The sequence below is a fragment of the Amblyomma mixtum genome, chromosome 1 (assembly GCF_055824585.1).
Source record: "Amblyomma mixtum isolate Tamu chromosome 1, ASM5582458v1, whole genome shotgun sequence".
NCBI classification, from domain to species: Eukaryota; Metazoa; Arthropoda; class Arachnida; order Ixodida; family Ixodidae; genus Amblyomma; species Amblyomma mixtum.
Window position 1 is genome coordinate 274,024,278 of NC_143012.1, and position 18,202 is coordinate 274,042,479.

The following is an 18,202-nucleotide window of genomic DNA, read 5'->3' on the forward strand; positions in this document are numbered from 1 at the left end:
AATTATGCTACCTCATGTATAACAAACTTTCATGATTTCACCTCGGATATAACGAACTTTTGAGTTACCTGGGATGTAAGTAACCTAAGTATTCCCCCTTGGATATAACGAACTTTCGTGTCCGGATATGAAATGTAACGAACCTGTGTGCTCACTTAGGATATAACAAACCTAAGTGTACCACCGCGGATATACCGATTTTAATTTATTGACTTCGTATATAACGAACCTATGTGTGCCACCTCGGATATAAGAAAATTTAGTGTGTCAACAGGGATATGCCGCATCCGACATCAAAGCCGTGACCAGCAGCCGAACTACAAAGAGACTTGAGCCACTGCGGCGGATTTTTAATATTTAGTCCGCATGTGATAGCCACAAGCGCTCTGTCCATTATTTGTAGAATGGTTGCATAAAAAAATTAAGCACTGTGTTAATCATTACACACTGGCATGACATGCAGTGCTTGTTAAGAAATTTTATTTTCCATACTCATATTGTACAATATGATATTAAACCACGTGTTTTCCGCAGGTTGCTATTGATCTTTCCTTATTTGTATTTCTGTTGTGCGAACTTCCTTTTTGCAGATTTCTCCTTTTTCTTTTTGACCTATCTAGAACCATAATACTGCAACCCAATGCTGAAACAGCGTCCTAAGAGGCTAGCAGCATGTTCGGAATGAATAAAATAAAAATAAATGCTTTGCGAGCAGAGCGTGGCGTGGTCACTCGCACTGGTTTACCGATGACAGAGCGATCGAACTCCGGAATGGTAATTTGGCGGTACGCTGACAAGCCGACCCATCACGACGGCGCTGAAGAAGCAGAACGACAGCAGGGGACCACCAGTTCCGAAGAAAGCTGCGCAAAGAAAGATTACGCTCAGTACAAGTGACACACTTCCAGCCACGCGGCAAGCTGAAACGATCGCGCCGGTGTTTGCGCTTCCCTCGCTCACAGTGGTTCTTCGGTCAGCCTACACGAATCCAAACAGTGGGAAACCGTGCAGCCCTCGCCTAAGCCTCCGCGCGACGCTCGAAATAACCCTTGCGCAGGTAACAGGTCGTGAAGGAGGTTTCCCCGCATAGCTTTGGGCAAAAATATCGGTCCTATACATAAGCCCCGAGAGCATGGATCTCCTGAGTGCGGCTCCCTAAATGGAATGCGCCGAGAGCGTTGGGTAATCAGGCTGCAGTGGTGCAGAGAGTGGCTTACGTGGGGCTAACCTCGCCTTGCTTCGCGTGCTGTATTGAATTTCGTTTAACGTTCCGATCGTGTCTGGCGCCGGCGCTGACGACGGCGGCGTCGCCATGGTGAGCGCTTGTCTCGTCTCGCGAGAGCCGATGCGGCGCGCCGATTTGACTAATCAGGCGCGCGTTGCAGCTCAGGGTTGCAATACCGAGCTGCGCCGCGGCGGCACCGTGACGCATATCCGCCAGTGTCACTGCTATGCTCAGCTCACATCGGCGATTGCCAAACCAGTCCGCGCGACGGTAAGCCGAAGGGGTGTCCGCTGTGTTTTGCCAGACCTGACTGCGGAGAGGCGACGTTACAAAACATTCGGCGGTCTGCGCTGCAGAGGCGCGTGCCTGTAGTCTGACGTTGCGTCCGAGGCAGGAAGCGGAGCCAAGAGTGCCACGTGGCGTGCGTCGCGGTGAATCACTTGCAGCAGCGATGGGGGAGCTTGATCGCCCAAATCGTTTCAGTCTTCTACGCACTGCGAGGACAAGTAAAGGGGCTCGTTAAGATATAACTACATGACGCACGACGAAACCAAGGAGCAAAGGAGATGTCTTTTTTTTATTTTTGATGTTCATCAATCGGAGATTAATACGGCAATTATTTTAATGATAACTGATGATAAAGCAGAGCAAAAACAATCATATGCCGCCGGTGGGATCCGAACCCACGGCCTTCGAACTCCGCATCCGGTGCTCTACCAACTGGGCACTGCACTGCATTACACTGGATCAAATGCGAAGTTTGTTTCAGCTGCGTACGAACGGTCACGAAGTGATATTTACAGGGGTGGTAAAAACTGCACCCTTAAAAATCATGATGAAACGTTCTACAACTTTTGAGTTTCACTGAACGTGAGTCATCCAAGGCTGTGGACCATATGTGCATAAAAATCTGGGAAACTAGCAAGAAGACGTCAGCGTTATGGAGGATTTTCACTCTGAGGAAGAAAATAATTATGAAAGTTGAGCAGGCTATGACACACGCCTTAAAATGCCGCAACCAGGATCAGTTTCTTTAGCTTCTGCCTGTCTCGCTTTTCGCATCGCTTCGTCTACTGTTGCAAGCGTCTGTATAATTGAGGCTGGGCCTCTTAAAGGGCCTCAGAAAGGGGCTCTCAGTAAAGTTGCCGTATGTCTGGGATGTTAAAGGACGTTGCTTCACAAATATCCTCCAGCAAGAATTGCTTTATTGCCTTTTTTGAAAGCTGAGGTATATGCAGCCAAAATTTGAACTTCCGTGCCTTCGAGCCTTTCCATCTCCTCTCGTCAATTTCCTCTCGTCTCGTCAACTCGCCCTCTCCCCTACCTCCGCCGGCTACCGGCAAGCGCGGAGTGTTCTCGGCCGTGGTAGCTGCGTGACGTCTGAAAGAATTGGGCTCGCCGAACCAACGATAACCCCCGGCTGCTGACGCTACTTGCATGACGCAACGTCGCATGCCAGGTTTCGCATGAAAGCCCGGCACCGCGCATCGCCGCGAGGTGCGGAAGCGAAAATTTAAAAAAATGCGTTGTAAATTTCCCGCTCGCTTCTGTGGACTCGTACGCGGCATGAATGCTCTGTGGCCTGTACTCTACATAATGCAAGCATTTTAAAGCCAATCTTAAACAGCCGCCGCGGTGGCTCAGTGGCTATGGTGCTCGGCTGCTGACCCAAAAGACGCGGGTTCGATCCCGGCCGCGGCGGCTAGAATTTCTTTGGAGGAGAAATTCTAGAGACCCGTGTACTGTGCGATGTCAGTGCACGTTAAAGAACCCCAGGTGGTCGAAATTTCTGGAGCCCTCCACTACGGCGTCTCTCATAGCCTTAGTCGCTTTGGGACGTTAAACCCCACAAAACCAAAACCAACAGCCTTTTCTGTGGCCCTGAAAGTCTTCATTAAAACTTCCTTTTGTAAGATTCTCACACCATTCCACGGGTGTGTACTAATGTAAAACGGCGGTCTTTCGACTGTCAGGCCAGAGAAGAGGTCCGGAGCTGTGAGGACTATTAAGCAACGCCAACGAGGAATTTGCCGCTAGAGATCTCTGCGGCGACCCGCATTGGGAGGATGCGAAAGCACTGACGCCTCCTCGGCACTCGTCGCGTCCATTTCCCTCTCTTTATCATTTTGTTTTTGTTTGATAATTAATTTAACTACTGAATTAGCGTAATTGTCTGATGCTTTAATTAAAGATCGATTTATTTACTCTGATTATTCCTTCTTTCATCTCAATCAACCATTCTGGTTATTCAAATTTGACGTTGCGGTTGCTTTCCCGTCCACTTACTATATCCCCGTCCAGCGTATATAACCGTCCAATGATTTTTGCTGATAATTAACTAATTAATCTATGTCGATGAAACTTTTTGTTCGATTAATTATCACTCATCAAGTACATTTCAATTCATTACTAACTTTATTTTCGCCTCTTTGCCTATTCTTCACTATTAAGCCGTCAACGACTGTTTTCCCGTCCACTCACTATATCGACGTCCACGCTATTTCAACGTTTTTTTCGACATTATTGGTTCTAATTAATTAAGTAATCATCTTATCGACATAATTTTTTTTGCGCTGCATCCTCACACCATCCTCTATTGATCACTACCATTAGTTTGATGCTAACTCTTCTGAGAACGTCACAACTACTGCGGACACGTTTTGGTGACACGACCCTTCCTACATAACCTAGAAATGCTTTCGGATTAAAAAATCAGTCTACTGCCGAAAATTACAGTTCAGGCCATTCTGAGTGACCATACGACCCTTATATGACTTCCTATTTGAAGCACAAAGCCTTGTTGCAGTTCTTCAAGTCTCTCAGTATCTCTTTCCATTTATTTACTCTCATGGTGAGGTACATCAGTGAACGGAGTAACTAACAAAAAACTGCAGTAAAGGTACGATGAAAACTAGTTTGCCTCATTATATATACAATGCTACAGTCGGGCACAACTCAAGAGCCAAGCGGCAAATGCCCCTCAAACGAGACCCTCCAGCCAGTAACATCGATCGATTCTCGTGACGTCATTGGCCAGGGGGCATCATTTGCGGGGCATCAGCCGCTTCATTCTTGAGTTTACAGCCGGCCAAATCTTTAGCTGGCATGCGTGACGTCCGCGTTTTCGGTGCTCCTGCAGCTTATGACGGAGCAAACTTGCGAAAATATCAAATCTAAGCACAGGCTCACCAAGCCCGTGCTTAATATTGAACATTACGCAAATTTGCGTCGTCGCAAAGCACAGGAGAACAGAAAAGCGGCCGTCACGCATGCCAGCTAAAGATTTCGTGGGCTGTAAATGACTATAACTTAATGGGTAGAAACAATTTCAGAGTGGAGGTGTTTCCATTCACAAGATGTAAGAGAAATAAGAGACTCAAAAATAAGAGCTCTTGCACTGCAACGATCTAAATCTACTTTGTGAATGTCTTCATTGGGATATGACCGGCACAGAGGACGAAAAACTGGTTCCCTGCAGTACAACATGGAGAAAATTTTCTGAATACATCTGAACTGCAAATTTTGCAGCAAGACGACAAAGAAAGTCAAGGCTAGTTCTCAAGGCCTATATATGGCATGCTCGCTTGTAACTGCAAATAATAAAACGACCGGTGCTCCCTTGAACAAGTTCCAGAGAGGTCATTAGTTTGACATGAGCAGGATTTTGGTACTGATGAGCCGTGCTCCAGTTTTGAACTTGGCAACAGCTTCAGGAAGAATTGAGCGCTTTAGAAATCATGGTACCGTTATAGAAAATAGAGGAGTAAAGTTCTCATTACGCACATTTCCGCTGGACACTGTATGATCGAGTCGACCACCGTAGCCTCATCGACCAGATATACCGATGTTCTCATGATCAGCCTCATTTCTTTTGCTTGCTGGTGCCGCTTACCGACTACATGGGAAGTGGATGCTCACGTGATATTTGTGCTTTCTGTATGTTCAAAATTATCTCAAATGCGTCTACAGACTACATAATTTAAACTTCTCCGAGTTCAAAAGAAAATCTGTAGGACCGATGAGTAATTACCACAGACTATTTATATGCCAACACTCCGTTTCAAGAGGGACAATATAAGAGGAAAAGCTGGTTGGCTGTACAAGCTAATTATAAATTTAAAATAAACACTGTCGTGCGCGTTAGTATGCCCTCCACTAAGGGGCGAATTATATAACGTCATTTAGCAACTTTTAGTGTAGCGTGAATAAATTTGACTCTAAGGTGATAGTGCAAAATCGAAAAAGGAAATTAGCCATTTGCAAAATTTGAAAATTGCTTCCATCTGCTCGAAAGGACACCATATATTTGTGCACAGAGATTTCTGCGGATATTAGAGGAGAGGGACGGTGGAGATGTCGTGCTAGGGAAACCAATTGCCACCCTGTGCACGATATTGCAAACCTGTTTAATGATTTCTTCCAGTCGGTCTTTAGCAGGGATGACAATGACATTAAGAGTGATCATACAACAATTTACACGTTGCCATACTCAATGCATGAGATTCACATCAATATGGAAGGTATTTGTCAGCAGCTGCTGTCTATGGACCCGAAGAAATCGAGCGGTCCCGATGAAATACCGACGGAATTCCTTAGACGGTATGCTGAGTGGTTATCATATGATTTGCAAATTTTATTTGAAAAGTCATTGCGGGATCATTCTTTACCTCCTGACTAGCGCAACGCAATAGTAGTTTCGGTTTTTAAAGGCGGTAATCGACTTCTTATAAAAAACTACAGGCCAGTTTCACTCACTTCCGTATGTTGCAAGGTTTTTGAACACATAATAGCTAAACACATCCTTCATTTTTTTGTAAATAAATGACCTATTGTGTCCATTCCAGCATGGTTTTCGGACCGGCCTTTCGAGAGTGACGCAGTTAGTTTAAACAGTGAACGACTTTTGCAAGGCTGTGGACGAACGTCAGCAGGTAGATGTGGTCTGTGTGGACTTCTCGAAGGCTTTCGATAAAGTTCCGCATCATAGGCTTCTTGTCAAACTGCGCAGATTAGGAATCGCTGAAAACATAGTACTATGGATGCAGGCCTACCTAAGTAACCGCTGTCAAGTCGTAAAAATAGAAAGTGCAGTATCAGATAGGCGTGAAGTTCTGTCGGGGGTGCCACAGGGCTCCGTTTTAGGTCCGCTTTTGTTTTTATTGTATATAAATGATATTTCTGCTATCGCCGAATCGCCTGTCAGAATGAAACTTTTTGCCGATGATTGTTTATTTACTCTTCTGTAGCTTCCCCGGCAGATCACATAAACATAAATAGGTGTCTTCAGCAGGGTTGCCAGATTGGGCTATTAATAGCCAAATTGGGCTACTTTTTGTCCGAGTTGGCGTCAGAAATTTCGTTTTGGCTATGTGGCTACTTTTGGGCTATATCTTTTTCATGCGTGAAAAAAAAGGTTAATGTAGTTATAACGTGCTCTGTTACAATTATACAGTGACAGAAATTAAAGGCATGCTGGAATCAAAATGCAGGCTATAGCATGTTAAAGAAATTGAGCGCGTCTGCTGCAAAATGACACTTTTTAAACGCTGTGTTCGAGAACACATGTGTTTCAGGCGGTCAAGGATCATGGCCTTTCGATTTCTTTTATAAAGAGTGGACACTAGGTGAAAGGAGCCGGAATTAAAGGGTAATATGTTTTTCTCATTATTGTGAACGTGCTGTTAGACTGAAGATAAAATCGACATAGATTATCATCTAATGGCATGTATCCTTGATTTATTCTGAGCTGATGCATATCGTATAGAATGTAGCTTCAAGAAGGCGCATGCTAGATGCTTTGAGGTGACGCTCTCAGTGAGAACCTTTCTCTTAAAGCATAAAATTCAAATATGTGGCTGCTTGAGTATACAGTAAGGTATTTTCGCTGTTGATGTGTCTAATCTGCGCGCGAACATTTAAAAGGTGAAATATTCCGAAACTAGAGCTGCGATTGCGTTATATAGCGCCGCCGTTCTTTTCCGCGTGCAGAGTGGCTGTCGTCACCTGCCTCAGGTGATATGGCCTACTGCCGCGCCTGCAAAGTGGAACTGCGGCCCCATCTTTAAGACCTGGTTAGCGCGTATGACGGGTGCGAAACGTAACAACGGAAAGAGCACGCCGTGCGCACCCCCTCAGACATCATGTGTGGGAAAGAAACCTAATATGTAAATATTCGTGCCGAAAATTAATTAATATGCTTAAGAAATGTCGTCACAAAAACAAATATTTTTGGCTACTTTTGGGCTACGCAAAAATTTCGCTTTTGGCTACGTTTGGGCTACTACGGAGGCCAATTTGGCTACCTGAGGTCGGAGCCATCTGGCAACCCTGGTAGCGAGAAGGACGCTGGCCAGGCGGCGCATTAGTCGGCGTGCACCACGAACACTAGGCCTGAGCTGCCGCGGAAGTCATAGGGGTCCCGGACGAATTTGTAAAGGGCTGGCCCTTAAGGCCAGTCTCCACTCTCTCACGTAAATAGCCTAAATAAATGTTTTCCACCACCACCGCCCACGAACTAAAAGCATCCCGAACGTGTTTCCCAAGCTCAGGCGCGGCGACTGCCCACCCTACGTAGAGCTGTGAAGGAGCTGTGACCAGACTCATCGGTACTGAATGGAGGTGTGTCCCAATTTGCAGGCTTGCGAATGTGAGACACGCACACAACTCCTTCCAACAGCCGAGTGTGGCTTCGCCCACAAAAGCGGCGGCGGCGGCCAGTCGACAAAGCGGGCCCTTTGTTCCACGGGACGAAATTGGCGGGAGCACTAAAGACGCGTGGCCAGGCGTCCGCGCCAAAGCGTGCGCCTGTGGGCCCCCGCGGGGGGTGTTCGCTGTTGCGTCGACGGCGGCGCCGAGTTGGCCCCGACCCAAAGCGCGCCGCCGCTCATAATCTTGACGTCTTCATAACAGGTCGCTCGTCAGAGACAATAAAGGATGCCTCGGCCGTCGTTCACCTGTCGCCTGAGGTCGCCGTCATTCGAGTGTAGGCGTTGCTCCGGCCACTACGGTTTCTGTACCTGCATGCATATCGCGCGCTATTTTTTTTCTTTTTTTTTTGGTGAAGCCAGACCACAGCAAGAGTTCGTCTGCTTAGCTAAGCACACTTTGTGCGCCTTCATCATCATCATCATCATTTATTTTACCCTTAAACGCCTCTGTTGAGGCATTACATAAGGGGGGGGACAAAGCAAATGCAACTGAGAATAATACGTTAATACAAGAAAACATAATGCAATACAATAAAATGGAATCATTCGAGAGAAATCTTTCTGGTTGGGGGTGCACTGTTAAGAAAGAAAGTGCTGAACTAGCTCAAACCAGTCCGCAAGGAGCCTAAAGTTTCGCTAGGAACTCAGCTCCTTTCCTAAGGTTCAACTGCGGGCGAGGCGCGGCCTAATATTTTAAAACCAATTGACTCCTCGTACGCAGTCACGCCCTCAGGAAGTAGTCGAGTTGATTCCTAATTGTAAGGTTCCTACGCATTTGTTTGCACCAGGTTTGCGCGTTCTTTATTTATTTTGCTTTGCAAGCCCTTATCCGACGTTCCTATAGACTGTTCATAGGCAATCTGAAGACTAATAAGCATAGGTTGTCTGAAGGCAGCGGCCTATAGTAGGCCTTGAGGCAAGTGATGGCCGACTCTATGCGGTGATTTCCTCAGCATATACTTAAGGGTCGAGTAGATTTCTGATAAGTGATGGTCTGTAGCATTGGCCTAAACGACGAACGTCCATTGACTGCTGTATATAGATGTGCCGAAGCTATATGGCAAATTCACTCTTTGTCGTTTGAATAAGAAATCCGAATCTTTCGGAATATTCTGCCGGGCGGTAGACAAGGCCAAATAGGCATCCGATCAGACGGATATTGTGTCGGCCATCATAAAGTGCATATATCACCTGTGTCCGGTATACTAAAAGTTCCTTGCATAGACAGTTGTCGCTTGAATGAAGAAACAAACAATGAAACGTCTGCACGGGCGGGTTCGCACCTTCGCTACTGCTGAGCAAACAACACTGCCTGAGCGGTAGTGCTGCGAGGATACATTGAACTGAAAGGACATTTCCACGGATCGGCAGGGTGCCTACGAGAATTTATTTCTCCTCCGAGCAGTGACCACAGCATCTATTAATCTGGATTCTGTTCGCAGCCAGAAAAGAAACTCTTCTGTATCCCCCCCCCCCCCCCTCCCCCGAGCAAACAACTCGTTCCCGTCATTACGACAGACTTCCTCATCGGTAAATCGGTAAAACTACCTCCACCGCGATTTTCAACTGTAAGTGATCCTTGAAAAGTAAGCAGAGAGGCGCCGGCCAAGCGAGGCCCTTCAGGGAGTGAAAGATTATCTGGAGGACAAATAAACCAGAATATGACGTGAGCCTCTCGAGTACCCTATTGGGAGGCTACAACGTCCCGTGTGGACTCTGCGCAGAGATTTTCAAGCTAAATATGTGCAATCCTTTTATAGGCACATTTCTTGCCTTCGACTTTTGTGCGCCGGGTATCCTGAAAGGTGTGACATCGGTCATGTCTTCCCGATGGACTATGGGGGGGTGGGGGCACTAGAGGAGAAAGAGGGAGAGGGGGTTGAGCTATTAACTTCATAAATTAGCAGCAGAATGCTGCTTGATCCAAGCGCATAGACCGATCAAGAAGAGAGAAATGTAACTAGATTATTACATTATATCTGCTCTGCCACACGTTTCGCCGAACGCAGAAGACAGCTGACACTAAATTTGCGTTATTGAAACAAATAAGCCAGAAATGGTCGCCAAATATCTCTTGACACCGGGGTCTGTTTAACATCCGTTGCCTAAAACTGGAGGGTATCCTTGAGTTCCGCCTTTTGGGCAATAATGCGTGAACGCCGATGTATGCGCAATTGATCATTCTCTGCTTAACATTCGTAAATTCCTGGCAGTCCTCATACCACTCGTGGCGCAGTGGTGCAGCGCTTGCAGAGGTTAAGCGATTCGCCACTGCCTTCGAGAAGTGGCTGTTTCAAACACAGCCACCGGCAGAGTCGTCAAACCCAGGTTGCTCTTCCCGTGCAACCTCTCGCGATCAATCATTAATTGGTTTGGTTTATTATGGTTTAACGCCCTGAAGCAGCTCAGGCTATGGGGGACGCCGTAGTGAAGGGCTCTGGAAATTTCAACCCCCTGTGGTTCTTTAACGTGCACTGACATCGCACAGCACACGGGCCTCTAGAATTTCGCCTTAAACGAAATTCAGCCGCCGCGGCCGGGATCGAACCCGCGTCTTCCGGGGTCAGCAGCCGAGCGCCGTAACCACTGAGCCACCGCGGCGGGACAATCATTAATTTAACTGTCACCTGCCACGGTGGGCAGTTTTTTTCACAGTCCGCTAAGTAGGTTGGCACTTCTCAAGGTTGGAAGGTAGTGATTACGTCCCAAGATCTCGTGACCTAGGTGGCAGATGAGCCGCCTGCTTCTCTGAGGATTTTCTGTTCAAGCTGCCGCCACAGACGAAGGGTTTTCCGCTGAACGAGGTCCTTCACACTGCCGCGTTAAAGGCGGCTGCCATGTTGGTAAAGTGATCGGCAGCAAGTGCCAACTCGCAAACAGCTAAAACTGTATTCCGAGGCAGTTCGTTTCATTCTCACGCAGGGTGTCGTATTATACTGCACTCGCAGGAAATAAATCCTCGATTAGACTAGCAGCTTCTGCTGACTGTTCCTTGCGTAAAAAAAAAAAAAAAAAAAAAAAAACAGTCCTTATACTCCAAAACTAGAGATTTCAGAAATTTTCGCCATCATGAAACGACAGAGACCGAATGAATCCCAGTCAGCTTGCCGTTCACGACACTTGCGCGGTGAAAGACACATGAAGAAAAAAAGATGCTGTGAAAAAAAAATTAACAAGTAACCGCGATTTACTACGTTGAACTAAATGCGACCTAGGTTTGCTAGCGTAATAAGTATGGACCCTTCGCATAGGTTACTTACGAAAGTTTTACAGACAATCTAAGCGGCAGCTGCCGTGACGTGCTTTCTGCCTTTCCACTTGGCTGCAGCTGCCGCGAAGCCGGTTTTTCTTTCGCCCCATACCAGGCGTTACTTTTCGATAGTGATAGTCTTTACCGTGCACTGATATCGCCCAGCACACGGGTGCCTCTTGCGTTTCGCCTCCATCGAAACGCTGCCACCGCGGTAGGGTTCGAACCCGGGTACTTCGGCTTAGCAGCCGAGCGCTCTAACCACTGAGCCACCGCGGCGGGTGTGAGTCCCTGAATATTGTTTTTGCTTCTCGTGGGCGCAGTCATTCACGTCCCGCTCAAATTGAAGCGTACTTTCCCTTCGTAAATTCATTCTCCTAGTCTTGTAAGAATTTGACCCAAAGGCGCCCCTTCAACCGTCCTTGTACAAGGCGGGCAAAGATTTCTGTCCGAATTTTCAAACCTGCTGCAACGTCCATCTTCGCGCCGCCAGAATTTTCCGACTCATCAAGCCGGTGTGCGTATTTAATTAAGTAACGAACCAGCTTTGCAACTACACAGCGATTCCAGTGTAGCGCCTCCGCATGATTAACCTGAGATCGACGGGGCTTCCGCCTCGGCCAACCTGCTAACGTGGATGCAGCGATCGCGTCTATTGATTTTTACCGCCCTCTCCGTCGCCACGGGCTTTTTACCGGCGCTCAGCGGGCTCGCCTAATTTGGGCGCCGGCCAGCTGTGCGGTACACGTTTCTTGGCCACGTGCGTGGCGGCCGCGCTCTTACTCGGAGGCTCAGCATAAAAGCGCTGGGGCGAGCGGGAAAGCAACGTCCGCAGGGACATGGGCCCGCCGCTCGTGTGGCATGCAAATGACCGCATCGCCCTCTCCATTAATTTATGCGCCCTACCTAAGCATGCGTCACGTCATCTTCTCTGGTCTGGACCAATGGAGAGCTCTTTCTTTCGCCCCCTTTTCTACCCGCCCTTTGCCTGCCTTCGTTTCTTTCTTTCAGAAGGAGCTGACTGTGCTTGTTTTTCTTAACACTTCTTCTGTGGCCAGCCAGATGGTTAGAGGTTTTCAACAACTTCTTCGCCCTGTTGCATCTCTATGATGCGAACTTTAAATCCACCCAGCGGTGACCAGACGTCACCCCGTTTTCCTCTCCTTCGTAGCGCAAAAAAACCAACCCACTTTCTGCATGCTTGCTTGCGCCTCGACCATGTAGCGTCCCTTATACCAGATATCACTTGAGAGAACCTGACGACGTAAAAATTGCGTAGGTGATGCCCTACCTATATAGAAGAAAGGCAAGCGAAAAAGGAAAAGTTGGCGTACGATAAAGTAAATAGGTTTTTGAAGACAGGAAATGGCGCAATATCTGTCTCATATATCTCGGCGGACACCTGAACCGCGCAGTAAGGGAAGAGAGGAAGGTAGGAGTGAAAGAAGAAAGAGAGAAAGAGGTGTCGTAGTGGAGGTCTCCGGAATAATTTCGACCACCTGGGGATCTTTAACGTGCACTGACATCGCACAGCACACGGGCGCCTCTTGCATTTCGCCTCCATCGAAACGCGGCCGCCGCGGTCGGGTTCGAACCGGGGTACACCGGCGCGGTAGACGGGCGCCTTACCTCTGAGCCACCGCGCGGCGGGTAATTTGTGTCAGTTTCTGAATGCCTGCAAGCCCTCGTATGGCGGAGGCGGTGCGGGGGCTTCGCACGCTTCCACAGCAAAGCCAACCATTCTGTGCGTGGGGTGGACACCAAAATCGTCAGCAGATGGAAGTACCAACGGACTACTGCGGAACAATTGCGGGTGCAGGAACTGCCTAGAGTTTCCGGCGTGCTACCCTGCATCTCGGAAATCGAATAGGGGTGTTTCTTGCCTCGTGAGGAACTCGACGCTGTCGTTGCAAAATGTGAGCGTTCATCTTCACCAGGGCCAGATGCAATGCTACACTTTCACCCCTTGGCCACAAAACGTGAGGAGAGCTATCCAACCATTATAACCATTATTGGCTCGATGGTGTTGTTCTCCCCAAGCACAAATCCAGTCGGCTGATTCCACTGTTAAAACCACGGAAAACTCCGCTGGAACTGACATCACTCGCGCCAACAATTTTGGCAACTCGTGCGGGTAAGGTCATGGAAAGAATTATTCCAGTGCACCTTGAGTAATACCTTAAGTGCAATAAAATCTCCCCAGTGCTGTTCCCGTCTCTCTGTACGCCGTTGCTTTTGGGCTTCCTCTGCTACGTGTCTTCAGATGCGTGCCAAACTTTAGCGGGCAGCAATCATAATCACTTCCTATCTCCGAAAGCAGGGTCTAAGCGTTTGAGATGAGAAGTGTGCGCTAGTGGAATTTAAACGCAAATGTATGACTCCGTATCCGGTATCTAATGGCGGCCATACCATTTCATATCGTACTTCTCACCGTTTTTAAAAGATTTCGAAGCGATAGCTTCACTCTGCTAAGTAAAGCCGGGTATCGCCGTGTGTGCAACATGGCCTTCGGGAGAGCTGCGGGGGCTCTGGTCTGACGCCACCACCTAGGTCACGTGATCTTTGGCCGTCATCGCAACCTGCCCACCGGATTATGAGCAAACTGCCCACCATGGCAAGTGGCAATTAAATTAATGATTGACCGCGAGAGGTTGCTCGGGAAGAGCAACCTGGGTCTCATAAGCCCCACCCGTTGCTATGCTTGAAACAGCCACCTCCTGGGACTCTCGCGCATCGCTTACCCTCTGCACCAATGCGCCAGAAGTGGTATGAGGACTCCCACTGATCTATGAAGGTAGAGAATGACCAATTCCACATAGTTGGCATAAACTAATTAGCGCTATCCCGTCATAGCCTTAAGGCGCATCTTAAGTGTCCTCCAGTCTTTCGATAAACTGGAATCTGCCATGAAGCCCGCATTGCAGCTTTCTGAGAGAAAAAGAAAAAGCTAACCTCTATCGCTCACTTATCCAAATCTGTTGGAGAAAGTCTTGGGGCTCATCAGTTTAATCAATGCAGGAGGTGTACAGAGAACTCTTTTTGGGATTTTTGCGGTACAATACACCAGTATTTTCAAACACGTGCAAGACTAATTTGCGTGCCTTCCAGGCAGTACAAGGTCAGGCCCTTCGCACATACCTGGGTCTCCCTTGGAGCTCAACAACACCACCGTACTCGCCAAGTACCACCCGCTTTCGACGTATATCCCTTGACACTCCCTTGAAACTGCTAATGCACATTCGTCATCATACAAACTGTTCGAGAGCATCGCCTTGTGTCCGTGCAGGTACAGTGGCCGCACGCTGCGTTTTTAAAGGTTATAGCAGCCCACCAGTCATCCATCCCGTCACAGTTCACTGCGACGGCGGCCTTCCTCTCCGCTGTGGTGTATGCGGAGCCCATATGCACGCCTTACAATTACAGGGAAAGCGAATAAATCAAACTTATCAACGCTAGCCCTTAAGCAGTTGTCATTCGCCTTACTCCACACCGGGTATAGTGAGCGAACTCACGCATGTACCGTTGGCTCGGTCTCGTATACTCACGCAGCTTGGGCAGTGGCCATTCCTGAGAGACAGGAAAGTACTAACCACCTAATTTAGCATAGTACTTCGTATACCGGGACAAATGTTGCAGAACACCGCCGCGGTAGCTCAGTGGTTATGGTGCTCGGCTGCTGACCCGAAAGACGCGGGTTCGATCCCGGCCTCGGTGGTTGAAGTTATATGGAGGCGAAATTATAGAGGCCCGTGGACTGTGCGATGTCAGTGCACGTTAAAGAACCCCAAGTGGTCGAAATTAACCGGCGCCCTCCTCTAAGCCGTCTCTCATAGCCTGAGTCGCTTTGGGATGTTAAACCCTATAAACCGAACCAAACCAAATGTAGCAGAACGAACTGCAGTTCGGTAGTTCATCGTCAACAAACGCCCCATAAATGGGTGTTCTGCGATTCCAAAGCTTCCCTGCGAAATCTCAAACCTGCCTTACGCCACGAGGACCATGCGCAACGCAGACAAGACACTACAACACCCGGCACTGGAAGGAGGTGACGACACCATCTTGCAGTGGCTGCTAGGTCAGAGCGACATTGTCGGAAACGACTAAGCTGACGGTGCAGCTCGATCGACCAACGGTAAGGCCAAAGACGTCCGGGCAACACTCACAGGAGCCGACGCAGCAAGCAATCTGCGAATGCCTTCCCGAAACGTGATATTACCGTGATGGTCCACCTCCGGAGTATGGCTTGCTGTTTGCAAAACCTGAATAATTGAACATACCATCTGGCCTCTCCGGCGGCGATACTGCGTTGTTGTGCGGAATGTGGCTGGGAGTGGCGTTTAGAAATGCCAGTTCCAACCTCATCGCAATGCCTGACTCCCGAGCGTACGAGAACTGCGGGTGCGGTGAGACGACTGGCCGCCTGCTCTGTGACTGACCTTTCTTGGCGCCACTCTACGCCGCTTACTTCCCTGCCTCTCCGTACACCTGTTTCCTTCTCTGACTTCTCTCCTTTATGAACAAACCAGCTAGGCCCCAGCACTTAGTCCCCAGTGGCTGCGGAACAAGCAACCAAGACAGTATTCAGGCCTGTGCCGAAGCGGCGGATGTTAAGAATCTCTGTCTCCGCACAGGCTGCCATTGGAAACTGAACCTGGCAGCTTTTAGCGTTATAAGCTTATCCAGTGAGGATAGTCCAGCAGTGCTGTTCGAGGAACTAGAGGGTATTAAATGGGATGTGATAGGGATTAGGTTAGTAGAACAGATGAAGCATATATAGAGCTGAGGTGTGGGCACGTACTATACTGTCCTGATTTAGCGGACAGACGAGAACTACGTGCGGGCTTTCTGGTCAATAAGGATATAGCTGGCAACATACAAGAATTCTACAGCATTAACTAGAGTGTGGCAGCTATCGTAATTAGGCTTAATAAGAGGCACACATTGAAAATGTACAGGCCTAAGCGCCTACATTCAGCCATGTCTACCAGATCGTCGAAAACTTCTACGAAGGCGTGGAATCAGCCATGAGCAAAATAAAAACACAGTACACTGAACTGATAGACGATGTCAATGGGAAGGTAGGCAACAAGAAGGCTAATACCGGGCAGTGGGTGATTATGACACAGGTTCAGTGAATAGCAGGGAGGGAGGGATGGTATTAGTATGGTTCGCAGAGAAAACAGTTCACGGATCATGATTACCTTCTTCTGCAAACGGGAGGAGGTGAGGTGTAGGGAGGATGGGGCCGAGGGAACAAACGCTGAAGAGTGCGTTTATTAGAGCTTTTATCGCTGAGATGCACCACCATGTTGTGGTGCGGGTCAGAAATAGCATTAGCTTACTCCAGCTTACGGCGCACAAACGTTCGCAAACAAAGCTGTTTAGGGGGGGGGGGGGGCGCAGGAAAGGTTAAGGCGTCAGTAACCTAGAGCACGGCTAGTAAAGTTTGTTATCTGCCTAACATTACATGCACAAGTTGGGACACGCTAAATACGCACATCGAGACATTTGAATGCTTTAGTTGTTACTGTCTGGATGTTGCTGATAACTTAATTATGCGCAACGAAATTACGACTGCGGTGAATAGAGATGAACACAGTTTTCAGACATTTAATGACATGAGCCAAGTGCTACAGCTGCCCTGCATAGGAGTAAGGTCATTTTCTGATGCAAAATGGTCGGTGGAGTTTATTATTGCTCGGTAAACTACACAATCATCGTCGAAGAGACGAATATCATAAGAAATGTTACAAGGCGGGCCATAATTACCTATCAATAAAAGGGGAGGGCAAGTACGGTACCTTGTGGTAAGCCCGAAAGCACGGGTGTAAAGGGTGAAGAGTGTGAGTTGGCATACAGAAATTGCCGACGATTAGTTAAAACCCGCGAATCCAGCGTGGAATAAAGGGATGAATGCTAATACGCGAAAATTTTAATAAGAGGCTACCACGGGAAACCTTATCAAAGGCTTTTTTTTCAAATTTTAAAAATATTTGATCAGTCAAAGAGTCGGCATGGGGCCAAAGCAGAATTTGAGTCGTCCCAACGTACTGGCACAAAATGGCCACCGAAGAAAAGCTTGCAGGATCCCTGTTCTTTGGGCAGCACGAGAAGCAATAGAGGGAGAATCGTGCTGACCAGCAGTTTATCTAAAAAAACCATGTTGCAGGCGCCAGTGCGCGCGCGTCGGTCACGTGACGCAGCTGGAAGCTCCCAGATCTATTACAAAAAAGTTTTAGACAGTCTATAGACTGTCTATAGACTTCTGTCTATAAAGTCTATACTGTCTATAGACAAAAGTTTATAGGCAATACAAATGTCATAGACAGTCTATAGACAATCTATAGATCTGTGGCCATACGCTTTTACTAGACTTTTGTCTATATGCAGTCTTGTAGACTATGAATAGGCAAAACGCAATATCTATAGGAAGTCAATAGAGTCAAAAGAAGTCTATGGAGTGTCTATAGACCATTTTTATAGAAGCCGACTACGCTCCCGCTGCATAGCCTCCTCGCCATCCGTGTATGCAGCGCAGTCCGCTCCTTTATCTGCGCTCTGTAATATCAAAGCAGACCGCATACTAATAGAGTCGTAGTAGAGCGCTCAATGGCCGCGATTTTGTTTTTTGCGAAGTGAGAATTTTTATGCTAAAACTGAGACTAAGGGAACGACCAAAAAAGCGAAATCATTTGGCAGTCGCCAGCGCATACGTATAAAGGGAATAGCAGTAACGAGGAGCGAAGCGGGCAGCGTGCAACAGGTTGGCACTCCCTCGGCCGGGCAGCTGTCAAAGCGTGTAGCTTGTCACTTGGGAGCTGCGCCTCGGACGCGTCCCTTCCTCCCTCTGGGATCTTCTTCCGCTCCATTTTTCCTGTCGGCGTCTTGGGGCTCCCCTGCTCTTCTCTTTTCACGCCCCGGGCTTTACGGCGAGAACTTTTCACTTCCACTTGGAGTAGTTCCTTCTTTTCCTCCATTTCAGCCAGTCCCGAAAAAATGGTGCTGCACCTTTTCTGCTCG

General features: G+C 48.0%; 1 long non-coding RNA gene across 2 annotated transcripts in view; it reads right to left on the minus strand.

Annotated features, from left to right (window-relative positions):
* Positions 1–460: 460 nt before the first annotated feature.
* The window catches only part of LOC149371739 (uncharacterized), a 48,965-nt gene continuing 31,223 nt past the window's right edge, over positions 461–18,202 (minus strand). The window contains exons 1-2 of one of the 2 annotated variants that reach the window (XR_016286918.1): positions 1,218–1,405; positions 461–863 (exon numbers count right to left, since the gene is read on the minus strand). This is a non-coding gene — a long non-coding RNA (uncharacterized LOC149371739). Of the gene's footprint in view, positions 864–1,217; positions 1,406–18,202 lie in introns of those variants that run through there. The other variant, XR_016286919.1, reaches the window with a different exon arrangement.